Source organism: Phalacrocorax aristotelis, chromosome 16, assembly GCF_949628215.1.
Source record: "Phalacrocorax aristotelis chromosome 16, bGulAri2.1, whole genome shotgun sequence".
NCBI lineage: Eukaryota > Metazoa > Chordata > Aves > Suliformes > Phalacrocoracidae > Phalacrocorax > Phalacrocorax aristotelis.
The window spans coordinates 3628120-3640442 of NC_134291.1; the positions used below are offsets into that span (position 1 = coordinate 3628120).

The 12323-nt window shown below is 48.4% G+C and overlaps 1 long non-coding RNA gene across 2 annotated transcripts in view; it reads right to left on the minus strand.

Annotated features, from left to right (window-relative positions):
• The window catches only part of LOC142065339 (uncharacterized), a 32776-nt gene extending 21030 nt beyond the window's left edge, over positions 1-11746 (minus strand). For both annotated transcript variants that reach the window (XR_012663356.1, XR_012663355.1), the window contains exon 1: positions 11573-11746. This is a non-coding gene — a long non-coding RNA (uncharacterized LOC142065339). The remainder of the gene's footprint in view (positions 1-11572) is intronic.
• Positions 11747-12323: the final 577 nt, after the last annotated feature.

Here is a 12323-nt window from a genome sequence, read left to right on the forward strand (position 1 = left end):
GGAGCATTCCTCCCGGCTGCAAAGCTCAACTCCTTTATCTTTCAGTGCATTGCCTCCTCTGCTCAGTCCTGTCGCCACTTCACATGCAGTTTAGCCACGCTTTTCCTTCTGATGTAGAGCCCCAAGAGCAATTAAAGACTAACCGGGGTTGACAGATGTTAGTGACATGCAACCCAGCCATGGAAACAGCGACGTGGGCAGATGCAGAGGTGCAGAGGAGGGAGCTCTGCATCTGTCCGACTTCAGAGAGCCGATGAGCTGAAGGAGAGGCCAGAGCAGGGCTCTGCTTCAAGGCTGTATCTGTGCACTGATGGAAACCCAGACCTGCTGATCCTGGCCTGAAGAGAGCCAGCCCCTGACTTCCCAGGTGGGGAAACGCACCCAGGTGAGGGGACGAGCTCAGCCCACCCCTGAGCTCCAGCCCTGCGAGCAGAGGGGTCCCAGGGGAAAAAGCCACGTGGCTCAGTGCGAGCCACGCCGGTTCGTGGCTGTTCCGGCGGGCAGCGCAGGCACTGCCGGTTTGTTAACTCGCCAGACACGCGGCTGCCGCGGCTCACCACCAATGCCAGGCACTGATCTCTCCACCAAAGCAAAGCCAGCAAAGTCAAAGGCTTTGTCTCATATCAGATAGTAGGCTTTAATTAAAAATGCCCAAACCCTGTAGCTAATGAACCACCTCTCAATTCCATTTTGCATCACTTTGAGACTGAGATTGATCCGAATGCATAGCTTCTTGCAAGAGCAAGCTTGATTGGTGCAACTATTACTTTTCTTTTGCCACCCCTGAGGCTTTCGTGTGCCAGGAGTTAGGGTTGGAGCAAATCCCCAGTGCAAAGAAGGCCCAGAGTTTGTCTGTAACTCCTGCGACTGACTCTGCGTTGGTCTATAGTTTTTCTGATTTCCTGTATTTATTAAATACGCAGCAGCTCTTGGGGTTCTGTAAATATGGCCCAAGGAGAGCTATGCAATGGCAATAACATTTGGTACAAACACATCATCCACCTCTCAGCTGTTCAATGGCCTTTTGATGCCATTAACTACCGCGTAGCCCTTCACTTCCCCCTAAGATGTTCATCATTCGGAGCTGGCGGGGACACGAGTGAACCAGGAGGCAGCAGTTCTGCACCAGCTGGAGTGCACAGAGCTGGCAGAGGCGGCTCGTACGGTCACCTGGGCAGCAAAACCCTACAGGGAGCAAGTCCGAGTGAAGGGCTTGGAGACATGCCCTTGTGCTCATGTGATTTCTGCCATGGGTTTGCACCAGCTCTAATTTACTCGGAGCTGGAGGTTGCACTGGGCCACCAAGTTGCCACCAGGCGGGGGTTGCCAGACCCCAGCAGAGAGCAGGGATTCGGAGAGGTGCCAAGAAGCTTGCAAAGAGGATTTTGAAAACACCGAAGCTGTTGAGGACTCAGCTGTCTTCCTTGTGCAGGCACTTCTGGAAATCCCCCTTAATGTTTAATTAGCGTGTGAGCTCCATGCCGGTGCTCAGCAAGCAGGAAACCTTCCTCTGGTGTCTCGTGAGATCCCCAGGTAAAACCTCAGCCAGCACAAAAAGTCGCTTCTTTCAGTCAACACAATTACCCGCCGTCTGTACTTAGGATTGTAGTGTTCAAGGTGTCAACTCCGACCACGTAAAGAGAGAGGAAACCAGGAGCACCAGGGCAGCCTGGTGCCTCTGGGCTCTGCACAGCTCCACCACCACAACTCCAGGATGGATTCGCAAATCAGAGCCCGGGCTGGCTCAGTTCAGCCCCAAACCTCCCTCATTTAACAGGTCCAGGGTCCAGCAGGACACCTGATGTCCAGCCGGACTGCGACGAGTCCTGAAGGCACAGGCACAAAACTCCATCCTATCAGACAAATGTAATTCCCAGCACCCAGGTTATTCACAAACAGCTGATTTGCAATGGGAAAGCGAGAAATGAAGCCACCAAAGCTGCTGCCTCCTCTCCCAGCCACAAATCTCCTTTGCTGGAAGATGACAGGGGCCAGCGGTTCCCTCCTGCACGGTGGCTGGGGCGATCCCCCCGCCGCCGAGGGTGCGGTGCACATGCACGGTTATTCTCGGTAATAAGACGTCTGTCAACATATAAACCAATTAGGTGCAGCTTTTGTGTTCATAATAAGGCTGGGCAAAATGCTTTCTATGAGCAAGTGCTTTCAAGTGAAAAATAGCTTCTGAAAGAATCTGACAGTTTGCACATGAGGTTTCAGTTTGCTCAGGGTTTGAGTGTTGATTTTTTTTTTAATTCAAGTAGTGAAAATTCTCACATTGTTGCAAACCAAGAAACTGTGTCTCAGTTTTCAACAATCCTTCTCTCTCACACACACACACACACAGAGTTGCTCTTAGCTTTTCTTCCCTTTCCATTTTTTTTATATCACAGGAGAAAGGTGGAAAACAGGGAAGAAAAGAAAAACCATGTTTGAGGGGAACACACTGGAAACAATTATTTTCTTCATCTTAATCATATGAACTCATTTCAAACCAACGATTTTGTGTGTTTCCGTGTACTGACAAGCAAGATCATTCTAGTTTGTTGTCAAATAGCCAGTTAACCACTGGCATCACAGACTGGCTTTTACCTTAAGCCAGAATTCAGGGTTTATCTTTAAATCAAGGATAAGGAAATGTACCCTTGTACTCTGCCTGTGACTACAGATGCCCCCAAAACTGTTTTCATCCCAGATGGAAAAGCTGAAGAACAGCAAATCAGTCTCATATATAACTTTTCAGAGGACAACATGAACGACTCCCATTTAGTCTAAATGGAGGCATCAACCAAGCTTTGCATTTGGGGCTCAAGCATGGAGAGCTATAGTGAGGCTGTGTGATTTATATTAATAAAAAACCAAAGATGCTCCCTGGAATAAGGACCCAGCAGCCCTGGCTCAGCTCCCCTCTCCAGGTACGGAAAGGTCCCAGAGAGCGACTTTAGCCTCATTACAGCTGTGCAGCTGCAAAAGCTAATTGTTATTTGTTACAGAGAACATGAGAATTACAAATATTAAGAGTCATTATCATCTCCCTCTAGTGGTTACTCGGCTCTCCGGACCCTAGGCATGGGAACTGTGCCGCTAAAAGGCACAGAGAAGAATCATGGTTTCAGAATGGTTTCAGAGAAGAATCGTGGACGGAAAGGAGGAGCCACAGCGGAGTTTGCAACAAGATGCCTGCACAGAGCCCTGCTTGCACAGCTTGGAGATTAAATACTCGCAGCATCTCAATTTGGCTGGCTAAGCACCGAAACTCCCCTCCTCCCTGAGATGCTGCAGGTGGCCCTAAACCATCACGCAGCATCTCGAAATAACTCCAGAGCGTAATTCATTGAAAGCAGAGTATATCTGAGCCATCTGCACCGCGTTACAAAGAAGTGTCAGCAACATTGCTCGTGTTGTAACCACAGCATCAGCACTGCCCTGGGCCTTTGCAGGCTGGCCAGGTCCCTCTGGCTACTCGTGCAATCAGGACTAGCAGGAACAGCAGACAGGGATGGGGTGAAAGCTCACCTTGAGAAAAATTTGTGCTTTTTACTGCCTGGTCAGGGAGCACAGGAGAGCTATTTTGTAATCAAAGGCAAAATCACCCACCCTGGCACCTGCAATCCCCTTTCAATAGATTCATATGTTGCAGAGACATGTTTACTCTGGAAAGCTGCTTCGGTTTAGAGAGGGATCAGTTTAAGGAGGGAACTGGCAGCAAAGCCTTGCACCAGGATCTGACCCCACACGTTCCCTGCAGCCTGCAGAGCAACAGCGGGCACCCGGCAGCCTCTGCGTGTTTTGCTCGCGGGCCCACCTGTTACAGCTGAAGGGGTTTTGTTCCACCTTCCAGCAAGAAAAACTGGGGGGGAGGGAGATATGAAATCTACCCAAATGTTTAAAGGAAAGAAAAACCCTCCCATCAGAAGAAACAGCAAGCTTCGCAACATGTGCAAAAGCGATTTCCAGAACCGAGAGGAATCCTGTTCCCTTTTTACACAAGGACAGCGAGGAGGTACAATTGCAGCAGTACAGGAAAGCAAGAGGAGACAGAGGACTTGGGACTCACTCCTGACGCTTGGAGACAGCCAAGTCTTTGGGTGGAAAGTACTCATAGCCCTGCAGCTTGCTTTGCAAAGCAGCCCGGTACCCGCAGCCTTTGCCTCCCATAGCAGGAGAAGCCTGACAACGATCATCCAGGCTGCAAAATCAGAGTGTCCCTCTACACAGGCAAGCAAGGCACAACCAGACACAGTAATTCTTGCTCAGGCTAATCTGAGCAAGATTTTTCCATCTTGCATGAAGAGCAAGTGGAGGAGAGGGGCCAAGGGGCTGAGAGCAATATGCACCTATGTCTGTGAACAAATAGATTTCCATTAAAAAAAAAAGAAAAAAAAGATCAGTAAAGGTCCGTACAGGATGAATGATCTGGGGGATTCCCAAGGGCTGCTTTGAAATCCAAAGTGTTGTATTTTGAAATGGACACAGACCTTGGCGGGAAGTGGGGGAGCAGACAGTAATGGTTTAATAGACTGTGGAATGGCTATAAAAAAAAAAAAGGGGGGGGGGGGGGAAGAAAAAGCAGATGGCAGCCCCTTCGCAGGAGCCATAAAATTTCATGGTGTATTTTCTATCCATGGCTTCACTGTAATTCAAGCCTTGGGGGCCAACTTTCTCTGGCAGTGGTTACTGAGGGGCCTTGGAGGGCAGCAGTAACAAAGGGTGGACACTTCTTGGGCCCGCTGACCAAATGCTCCCTCTTGGGCTGGAACAGGAAATAAAAAGCAAACCGTTTCAGAGAAACACCTAGGAGACTTCCCAAATACAGCCTCAAAGCAACAGGTCCGAGCCCCAGAAATGAGATCAGGAAAACCCAAAAAGGTCCTAGGACATGGAAATGGAAAAGGAGGCTCTTTGCATCCACAGACAGAAAACAAAGCTCAAAGATCTACGGTCCCTTGGCACAGCCCTCATCTGGCTTGAAAAAACATTTTCATTTCCAAAGCCATGTCCTGACCGGGCCACCGGGCTCTTGGGAAGGACACACAGCCAGGCCAGGTCTGTGTCTGTCTTACAGGCAAACCCCTTAAACCTCCACCTGTTGCCAGTAACTGTGCTTAAACACTGCCCCGTGATCCAGGTACCTGCCTCTCAATTTGATCTAAACAAGGTCCAACTCAAGACCACACCTAGATTTGACTTTGGCTTTATTACCACGTAAGCTTTGAGCCAAGATCCCACATGTGAATGCAAATAACACAGATTATAAGGGTTAACGTGTACATTTTTTGGTTTCGTCTCCAGTCATTAGCAGCATCCTGCACTTCAGTAACAGAGTTTGGGCCAGTTCTGGTGGTGTTTCAAGTTTGCAGTTTCTCCATAACCGAAGTCTGCCCTGGGTGACACCATGTAACACAGCACTACGTAAGCGGAGCACCTGGAGAAGGTCGGAACAGTTAACCTGCCCTGCATCCCTCATTCGTCATCTCTTGCAGGTACACGAGAGCATCCCCAAACCCAGAAATACAACACACCTGCCATTTCATCCTCCCCTTCTACCCAGCGCACGGTCATTTGGGATGCGAATACAACGCAAGAGACTAAATGTTAATCTGTCCATGAGATATAAATAAAACAGAGCAATGACTAAGCTGGAAGAAAAAAGGGGAGGAATTATTTTAATTTGATCTATCTTGCAAATATATTTTGACACTGTAGTTCAAAGATTAAGCATTCCACACCCATTGGAGATAAAAAGCAATAACTAGAAATGAATGCAATGAAAACTCAATTTTTCTTCCACCTGTTTCCCACTGGAGCAATTGCTGTGCGGAGCATAAGGAGAGAAAGGAAAGAAAAAATTAAGCCTTACGGAGCTGTGTGCTTCAGTTCTATTTATTCTAATTAGTCCAAGATTTGTCTCTAATAGGTTTGCAAAACTATTTGTTTCCAAATGATATCAAAACAACTTGGAAGATGAGAAATATTTTCTCAAATATTAATGAATTTTTTTAAAAAAAACCTTCGTTTTAAAAACTCACAACTACGAACAGTGCTCAGTCAGAAGCACTTCCAGGGTTTTCCTACAGGCTCTTTGGTGAAATGCATATATGTGGGGGTTAATTCCTTTTTTTTTTTTAAATAATGCAAAGCTTATAGTTAATGACAATCAGACTCAGGGGCTGCAAGTGGCCAGTGTTGCACGAACTGGGGCAACAAAAATGAGTTGAGATCTTCAAGCCGGAGATCCCGGCGCAGCGTGTGCCAGGCACATGCTCAGCACCGGGCATAGGTGCATCCTAAGCACAGACTTAAATAGCTGCAGAATCCAAGTCTAGTCAAGGCAGACCTAAAGAGTCAGTGTATTACAGGTATTACCCAGGGCTGTGTATAACAGCCGAGGGAACACGTGAAGGATACTGAGCACAGAAAGGCACCCGACTGCGTGTGTGCTTGAATACTGCTTTCTCCTGCGAAACAGCTGGCCAGCCTTGTGCCTTATCTCAGAGCCGTGGGCATGCCTCATCGCCCCCGTGCCACGGCTGCCTGCCACCGACGCTGTACAGTGCTGCAAGCCCTTCCATGAGGGGGCCGAGCTTTGCTATCGCTCCTCACGTGTTTTCCTGGGGTGGGAATAAAAATAATGGAAGCCTGGTGATTTTGGCGATAACACAGCTGGGAGGGGGAAGAGAGACCGTGAGCATTCTGCCTGCTTGAGGAATTAAAGCAGCTGGAGATGCGGTGAATCAAGGAAACTTGTGGTCACCATTAGGACTCCAACTTTTCAAAGCACTCAGAGCCTAAAATTGGGCAGCAGAAAAAAAAAAAAAAAGGCTTTTCCTATCTTTTTACTTGTGGCACAGGGTGAAATGACCTATTTTCTCACTGGGGCACAGAGAAGGAGGAAAAGCTAAAGGGGGTTTCCCCCTCCCTGACCATCACTGAGATCCCTTTATTGCTAAAGAGCTGAAACCCGGAGATGCCAGCGCTCAGCAAGTTACTTATTTCAGCTATTTCTTTAGAAAGATCTTGCAGGTACATATCATTCGCAGGGCACCAAAGGTCTATTTTTGCCATTTCTGAGCTATTAGAATCCATAAGAAAAGGACGGGTGGGATTCCCACTGCTGGGAGCTGGCACCATCCCACCCAACCATGGCTTTGGAGTGGTTTCTGCCTGTGCGGACGAGCCAGCGGCCCCATTTCCCCCTAACGAGCAATTCCTCAGGAAGGTTAAAGAAAAGTCAAGGTTCTCATTAAACGCTCGGGCCACTTAATTGGTCTGTTCTGACAAATGCAATAATATTTGCAGAAAGGCCAGGCAGATAAAGGGAAAAAAGTAAACAAGGTCAGCAGCATCCGTGTGAAACAAGCTGCGCACAGCAAGGCTGGAAAACCGCTACTGCTGCCGCCGGAGAGGGGATGTTTCACCGCATCCCACCTGCTACGGTTTGCACTTGGGGGTAAGCTGCTGCTTGCTGTTACTCAAGAGTTTGCCTTAGGGATGAGCAGACTCGTGTCAGGTTAATGCAAGCTCTCCAGACACCTGCGGGCACAGCGTGGACAGGCGCTACTTGACCACGTGTGGCAAATGGTGCCCCAGCACCCCTCGACCGGGCAAGACAGGGCCGGTCTGTGCAGCCCCCTTTGGATGGGCAGGAGCAGAAATGAGCTAAGAGAATGTGTGTTTCACCTAAACTCAGACTCGATAAATAGAATCATGGAAAGTCTGTCCAGGAAAAGAAAGAAAACAAAGCCCCAATTTTTTTTTTTCCTGCAGTTTTGTGCCCTCACGCCCCTGTTTCATTTATTTCCTACAGCACCTTCTTTAAGAAAGGAAGTTTCCCACCAAAAGGTGTAAAAAACTGTGGCTATCATTAGATATTGTCAGTAAAACACAAGGAAGTACAAAATCTGGCAGTAGACCAGATGGCATCGTCTTGTCTCCATCTTCAGTGACCTTTGCCCTGTCATCACCAGCATTTTAGGGCTCTCTCAGCTCTTTCCAGGAGACCCCCTCCCCGGTAACACCCTGAAAGGGCCCTGCAGTCCATGGGACGCTCCTCTGACACAGGGCGCCCGGGAAGATGAAACGTGAAATGTTCAAAACAGACCAAAGGAAGCATTTCTAATGTGAGTAATTATCCTGTGGCGCTTCCTGCCATGCGATACAAGAGAAGCAAATAATGCAGAATAATTCCTCAAAGACTCAGTTACTGAGTTGAATAACAGCATCAGCTGCAGTTTCGCTGCCTAGGTCTGGTATTATGAAGGCTCCTGGTCCTTGTGCTTCAAACTAATCCCCTGCTGGGATTAGAAAAGCAAACAATGTCTCAGTATCAGTGACACTCACAACTTCAGGTAATAAAGAGGGCTCAAGCGTTGCTTCTGGAGGGTGGCCGGTGAGGGAGATAACGCATTAGTTTTGCTTGCCTCTTTTCCCATGGACCAGTTTAGTTTGCCCGTACTGCGCAGGGGCAGCCTTTCTCTCATGGGGATGCCTCTCCTTTGCTTAAAGCCAACTGCTTAAAAAATATAAAGCACCTTAAAAGCGCAAGGAGCTTGCATTTTTCTGAACAAGTCACCACCTCTGGCTGCAGGGAGGGTCCAATTCACGCTTGTTATCCGCCAGCACCTCCCAGGCACATCCAGGCGGCTTCACATGGCAGCTTTTTGGGCGCTGAAGGCCTCTGTCCCTGCCCACTGCACAGAGCGCGTTTTTCGAGAGCCAGCCACCCCCGTTCGCAAGCACAAGGCACAATCACGCCCTGCCCCGAGCGCGGAGCAGCCGTGGCTTTCACGCTCAGGTTGGCACATTCGCTCCTCCCTGGAGCAGGTGCCGGGGCTGCTGGCTTGCGGTATCATTAAGAAGCAGCTATTTCATGTCCTTACATAGTAACCTCGATGCTGCTACATGAGTAAACTATGAAGTTACACATTAGGTCGTAACATTTCAGGACCTATTAGAAACAAAAGTGCCTTTGTGAACACGCGGGTTACTGAATAACCTCCTCCATTCCCATAAAAAGCAGCAAGCGAGATTCAGCTTTTCTCTTCTTTTTAAACAAGATCTGGTTTATATGCAAGTCAGGATCTTGAGGCTCCTTTTTGTGTCCCCACCGCTTGTCTGCCTTGCTCTCAGCCTATCAACCATCCTCAGAGCAGAGTTTCAGTGGGATTGAGCCCTAAAACAGCTTTTGGGTCCCAGGAAAAAGGAGTCTGAGGCCTTGCTGTGTAGGGAAGGAACGATAGTACCCCAAAACGCCCAAGCCCACCCATCTTTGGGTATATTACACCTGCTTCATGCTGCCCTGGGGACTAATGGGAAAATGTCTGTGTTTTTTGTTGTTGTTGTTGTTGTTTTATTTGGGTTTTGGTGTTTTGTTTTGTTTCTTTTTTTTTTTTTTCCAAAAAAAAGCAGAGGGATCCTCTGGAGAGGGAGGGAGGAAGAAAATACAACCATACATACATGTAGTTGTGCTGCAGCTCATCTACTGGCACAAGATACCCTAGTTAACAATGTTGAGGTCAAAACATGACCTTCTTCCAGCCCACGGCGGTTGGACAGATTCAGTGATACAGATGATACCGGGGCACTGTGCAGTTGCTGACTGGGCCAGCAGCAAGGTGGGAGGGTGTATATAACCTCTTAGCCCTTTCCTGCCCTCCACCAGCCACCGAGCACATCACTGTTCAGGGCCTTGACATGCCTATTTATCACAGGAACATTTCTCAATCACCTGCAAACCCACTGGAGAGGAGCCAAAACTGCTGTACACACCAGACCCTGGACCCAGCCCAGCAGGCCTTCACTGAGCACATCTGAACGCTCGAAGGCTCCTCGTTTTCCTGCTGCTTTCCCATCTGCCATCTCCTCTGGGCTACCTCCTACCCAGCTTTCTCCATCTTTGCAATAGCCGCACTTTTTAATGGATTAGCCGTTACAGCGTGCGCTGAGCGCTGAAGCCCCCGCCCCATTATTAGCTGCCGCTCCCATTGCACATTTTGTGCAGCGCTTTCTAATGCAGATCCAGCCTGTGTGCCAAACCCGAGCGTGATGGAGAGCCCTGGAACCGGCAGGAGGTACCTGAGCTTGAGCTGTATCCCCCTGAGATAGTTGGTCGAGGACACTGAGATGCCACACAGCTCCCTGCTTTTGTGCTGATCTGAATTGTTATCACTTCCTACCAACAAGCCCTTCTTTCTCACGGGGCCAGCTGGGTCCTCTGCCTTCTGCCAAGCCCTCCTGCTTTCCTCCTGGAAACCTCTGCACAGAGCCCTGGGAACCTCAATGCAACAGCTCTGTGCTTTTGGACCCTCGTTTCCTCTTCTGAGATGAAGAGAGCGATTCTCTCATAACCAGACTTCCCAGACCTCGCATTTGAAGGAACATCAATGTTTCTGTAACTCTAATTATGTTACTTGCATTTGAACCGACTGGCATTTCCCACCGTCTGCAGTGGGGACTGCATTGGGTAATGCCAGGCTGGTCAGGCTGCAAGACCCAGGGGTGCTTCTGCCATCAAAGGCTCACCTAAAATCACAGCAGAGGCAGGAGCAAAGTCAGCACAAGAACTCACGTGTCACAATTCCCAAACTAGCACCCTAAACACTGCATAATGCACTGAAAAGCACATCTATAAATAAACTTGGGCCTTATATAAACCCAATTAGAATACACTGGCAAATTATTCAAGGAGGTTGGCAGACACATACTTTACTTCAGGTGTCAACCACAGGAGAGTATTATGGGTTTCGCATTACAGGGAATGCATTGTGACTTTGAATTATACTGCACTTAGCCTGTAAGTGAAACAATAACAGCTTGGTCTATGGAGATAACACCCCAGATCAGCTCCCTACAATAAATTAGTGAAACATTCCACTCCCCAGCGCTGCAGTCTCACACCTCTAAATATCAACACAAACTCCAAGGGTTTGATGGAAAAAATGGTGTTAAGTCTCATGGCGTTTGAGGAATTTCCCAATATGCACTAAATTAACTTTCTGGCTGCACTAAACAGAGTGGTAGAAAGCAGCCCCATCTGAGACAGATGCAAGGCAAGAGATCCAAGCAGCTGTTTTGCACATGAAATCAGATTGAGATTAACACATACCCTTGGAGTTTTCACTCTGGGAGTAAAATATAGCTTCAGGGACCCCTCTGTTTAAAAATACCTTGAGTTTCTTCCGTGGACTAGGGTGAATTGGGAATTAGAGGTCTCCAGGCCACGAAAAGTCAAAGAATAAGAATCTCTCTCCAAAACCAAAACCATTGACTTACATTCATCCCCTTTGTTTCCTCTGGCTTGGCATTTTAAGGATTTAGCCCAAATCATGAGAAGTCTAGTTCATCAGATTCAACTGGAGAAAACCACTCGTTACTGCACTTCACTGTTGCAAGAGGACCAAGGCAGACACAAACTACGACTAAGGATAGAAGTGAAGTTTTGTACAAAGAAGCGATGTTTCTTAGCGTGGTAAACAGGTGGAAGAAAGCAGCAAGGCTGTCATGGATACAACCCAGCAAAGACTTGTGCACTGGAGAGCTTGCCAGTGCTTTTTCCCGCCCATTTGTTAGTATTTACCTGAATTCAGGATCCCGGAGAAGGGAAAGAACTGTGCAGGTGCTGACCAGTCTGAATAAAACTGATCGGGATCCCCCGGATACCGGCCTCTCTTTTACCCCTTCCCTGGTCAAACGCGAGCCTGAGCGCTCCAGCAGACAGCCGGTGCATCCCCCGCGGCCCAGCAGCACGTCCCTGAGGACTCAGCTCATTTAGGCCACTCGGCAGATAACACGAGTTTGTTTTTGGAAAGGCAAAGCAATCTGTCCATAAGGATTTCTCACGCTTCATGTGCCAGCCATGGCCGGGGAAATACAACATTAACTACATCAAAAGAAATTGTTGAATGAATAAATTATAAAAGCATTCAGGGTACCTATCTGGGGTATTATTTTACACACTGGTGCCGAGTAGGTTAAAAGAGCATGTTTTGCTGTCATTGCATTCCCGGCTCTGCTTGCAAGGACTCAGCATCGCTGTGAAAGTGAGACTATGGACACGAGCTCCCTGCCGGCACAGCAGGACCAGACGCAGGTTTTGCTAATGTCACCTCGCCTCTGAGCATTACCCTTCAGAGGAAGGCAGCACAAATGCTGACCTTACACAGCATCAGAGGAAGAAGAGCCCTCCAGACAAAGCTAAACACAAGTCCATCGAAACAAGTCCTCAGACTGCAATTGCCCAAACCCGCCCTGCCTGCTAAGCCCCATCCTCCTCCTCTCTGCAGCCACACAGCACAGTATGAACGTCTGGCCTAGCCAGCATCCATCGC